Source organism: Rhea americana, unplaced genomic scaffold (assembly GCF_003343005.1).
Source record: "Rhea americana isolate MKP2758 unplaced genomic scaffold, rheAme1 scaffold_185, whole genome shotgun sequence".
In the NCBI taxonomy this organism is placed as follows: domain Eukaryota; kingdom Metazoa; phylum Chordata; class Aves; order Rheiformes; family Rheidae; genus Rhea; species Rhea americana.
Genome location: NW_028185983.1, coordinates 711564 through 715920, shown reverse-complemented (window position 1 = coordinate 715920; position 4357 = coordinate 711564).

Below are 4357 nucleotides of genomic sequence, written 5' to 3'. Positions count from 1 at the left end.
TAAACACAGGGTTCATAAATAATACTTTGGGTAATGTTACATGGTTCTCTCTTCCAAAGTCTGCTTGAGGAATAATACAGTTTGTTACATGAAATTGCTGTGAGTTTCTTGCAAGAGATTTCCTGGAATAGCTGAATAGTTTGAAATATGAATAATGTAAAATGGATTTAAAATTTCGCTTTATTGTCCTGATTAGTATTGTTAAAGTTATATAAAATGTCACTTTGTCTTAACTTCACTCTGTACAATATCTAAAAGCTTAACTCAATTGTAAAGTAAGTCTCCAAATTAAATACTCAAATAAACACCTAATAAAAAAGTCCTAATAATTTAAGCTTTGTAACCATATAAAAGCCAGAAAAGGCAATGGACCGGATGTTATTAAAATTAATGCTATAATGCTATATTTTTTATTCCAATGTGGGTAACTCTGAAAATCTGCCTGCTAAAGAAGCCAGTGATATCCTTGGCACTTTCTAGACTTTTTTCATGCTGGGAAACTATATGTTAAAAGCATCTGTTAGTAAACCTAGGGTGCCAGCACAGAGTAGGCTAAATTTTCTTGACTCTGAGTCTCACATTAACGGCTATTGGTATGGCTAGAGACACCAAGTTAGTTAGGGTTACTCTGACATTCAAATAGGATAGTAATAGTGATGTTGGAAATTATTAAAATGAACTCTGTCTTACAAAGGCAATTACTGGAAATGGCAATCAACTGCAACAAGAGTTGATTCCTGACTGAGGGCATTCCTGACTTAATAGCATTTCCACCAGGTCTATAAATTGTTACGTTGATGAGCTTGTAGTTTGTAAAATAATTTGTCTGCCCTTTAGCAACCTACAGAGGAATCTATACTCTTTAAGGGTTTTAGAGTTTATCTGGCRTAAGAATAAATTTTATTCAGCTATGAGTCTCCTCCATCAAGTTTGGAGCTTCCTGATGTAAGCTTTCAAGTTTAATTGAAGTTGTTTATCCCTAGTAGATGATTTTACTATTTTTTTTAGAGACAGGGAAGAGCTTAGCATTTGTGATATAAGCAATTAAGGAGTATTTCCCCTCTATATCATAACAAATCCTGCCTTTTCGATTCTTCTAGGTTCAGCTCTCCTCCCTCTTTCTCTGCCTTTCTCCTCCAGTTCAGGTCATTTTTGTCTCCTTGCCCATTGAGATTGTGCTGCTGAAAGAGTCATATAGCACACACTTAAAATATGAATGGGACACAAAGGTAAGCCAAGTGGCCATCTTTTAGGATGTCATTCAAGAAATTCAAAATATAGCTAACAACAGACAAAGATCTACATAGTTACTCATTATAACTGAAGAGAAAAGAAMGAGTGGCATCAAAATACATTTTGATGCTAGCCTACATAAACTCATATATTTCACAGTAAATCATGTAATTTAAAATATTTTGGGTTAAGACTGGAACTCATATAGGCAYGGATAAACTATAGAAAGTGAATCTTAAACGAGAAAGAGAAAAAAACTCCTCTTTGGTATGGAAGACTTCTATGGGCTATTTCAGTTTCCATTGGCATGGACAATAAACCACCTAGTTTCTTAACATTTCTCAATAGCTCTATAATTCCTTACATATAAAGAGATAGATTAAAATGCATTTCTTTATTTCTACAAGAGCTGTTTTAGGCTAAGAATATTTCTTCTGAACAATGAATATGGTTAAGTTCTCCTCTCTGCCCCCCGGGCTTAAATCCACTTTTTAAAAGCTCTGCTCTCTTACTGCTTCACATGTTGTTCAATTGCCTCGCTGCCAGGGGTAGGTGGCCAGATCTGTAGTACAGTTGTGTTATTCACACAATTGTTTTTAACGAGCTGGCTCGGAGCCAATGGTATCAACAGCTCTGCTCTAGCGTGGTGGTGTGCAGGATGACATAATTGTTTCTTGACTAATAAGCTATAATGTGAACCACATCGACTGTGGAAATCTAATTTGCAAGCTAAGTGGTCATTTTGACCATGAATTGAAAAAAACACTACATGGAACCCAAAGGTTTGAACTATACCATAGTGACACACTTTCCACCTTGTATGCTTAAAAAGAGTATGCTACTGACAGCTGAAAACATTTCTGGAAAAACATTAGCAAATTGCAATATAGGATTAATATTGTATCTCTCCTTAGTACAGAAGCAATTTATGAGTGATTGTCACAAGATAAGCTCCAATTTTATGACTGTTTACATGCTGTTCAGGACAGATAAATAATTTAAGCAAGACAAAGAAAACTTGTTTTCAAATATGAAGCAGGTATCATGAAATACTTAACTGTGTTTCARTGTTATTTCTAAGTACATGCAATCTAAGCCTTCTAAGTTACTGAAAAACTTTTGGATTGATGGGGCTCGCACCAACATCACTTATAACATGAAACTGAAGACTCGTCTGGATACTTAAGAAGCACAAACTCCTTTTCTTTAAAAGAAACCTTTTTAAAAAAATTAATTTTATTTCACTTAACAATACAGAAGAAGTACCTAGTATCTTACTCTTCCCATCTGGTTCCTTCCTTGACAAAAATAGAAAAAAATCATATTGCCTGGCTGTTGTGGAAGTCAAAGTTGAAAGTGAGCGGCAAACATTGCTGATTTCATTTCAGGTGACTTCAGGGAATGAAAAGTGCAATGAATCTCAACCAGTAAGTACGCTGCTAAGTTTCAAACCACGGAGGCAGGGGAGAGGGAGTGGCCCCTTGTGCTGTCCAGCTGCATGTGGAACAAATTGTGCTGTTGGGAGAAATTCAATCTTGCACTTTTGACAGAGTTCATCCATCAGACTCTGTGCAGGAGGGTAGATAAAAAAGCAAAAAAACCCACCCCAAACGAAAACAAAAAACTCCCCCAAACTTCTCAAGCTTGCCTTTTTCAGGTTGATCTTTCCAGAGAAATGGATAGAAACTGGGTTTAAAAGGAGTTTAKTAAGTCTTTATTTACATTTCCAAATTAAAATTTCTGAGGAGATGGGTCATTTTGAAGGGAGAGAGAGAAAAATCCAGTAAGAGAATACTGTCTAGTACATTATTTCTGAGTCAAACTCTTTGAGCAGAATATGTTCTTCAATGACGAGGAACCTTGCAATCCCTCTCTGAYGGAAGAGCTTTAGTGATATCATCCAGCAGGATTTTGACACACAATGAAAAATGGAAGCATAAGGTGCCCTATCAGAACTTTTATTCTGACATTCTTAAATCTTGGTTGGAATAATTTTTCTTTAATTCTGATGATTGCATTTTTTGCTAGATGCTACTATATGGAGAAGTTCTAGTTTGTGCTGCAAGCTACGACAGTGATCCTAGCACTAACAGGTGCTGTGTTGCCTAGAGATACAATATTGTAAAGCTGTATCTGTACTGTAAAGCTCTGACCTACATCTGCTTCTTGTTAGTTTCTTAACACAGATCTGTTATGGCAGAATTGTGTTTTGAACTGTTTATCACCAACAGATTGTTCTGCTATCATAGTAATTATTGTACTAGAACATCTATTAGGCCAGAATAAATATTTAATTGTAAGCATACACRGCATGAGTTCTTAATGTAGGTCCATTAAGATGTCACAGTATGTTAAGAGACTGTTGTATGCTTTAGTTAAAACACAAGTTTATAGGTCAGTGAAGAAAGGAGTTGAAAACTGAAATTACTGAAGTATTCTAAGGAATATAATAAAAGACTAGTTTTGTCAGTGACAGGGTTCTGCAAGATCTAAGCTGCTTCATCTGGGGTCTGAACACCCAGCTATTACCCTGTTTTCCTGTTCTTCACCCTTGAATGAGTATCTGACTTTTGATTTATCTGAAATGATGATGATGATGAAAAAGTAACCATTCAGAATGAGGCAGTAAGAATGCTCACATAAGAAGATTTAGGTCAGGTATTCAGTCTCTGACATGAATCAGTTCAGATCTTTGGAATAGAGACCTGTCYCCCAAAAAGCCAGCATCTCCTCCAGCTGGTGAACATGATGACCCTGCTTCTGCATCTCTGTTCTCCAAGTCAGATATATTCTCCCTGTATATTTAAGCTATGTGTATGTCTTAAGCAACTGCATGCATCCCTCTTCTATTCCATCAATTCCTACACAAAAATTTGTTTTGCTAGCTGTCAAATCCAGAGGCCGAGTTCTCACTGTGGATTTGTTTCTTTGCTATATGAATTTTACAGGCTGATGTGTGTAAGGCACAGAAGAAAGTAAAGGGGGAGTGGAAGAAACACAAAAATGCATTGTCTATTCTACCTGCAGAAATAACAAAGTATCAAATTCAAGCACATGAGGAACCTGAAGTGTATTTCTGTTTTTTTTTTTTTCAGTCCACAATGAGGAATAATGTTGGTAAGAC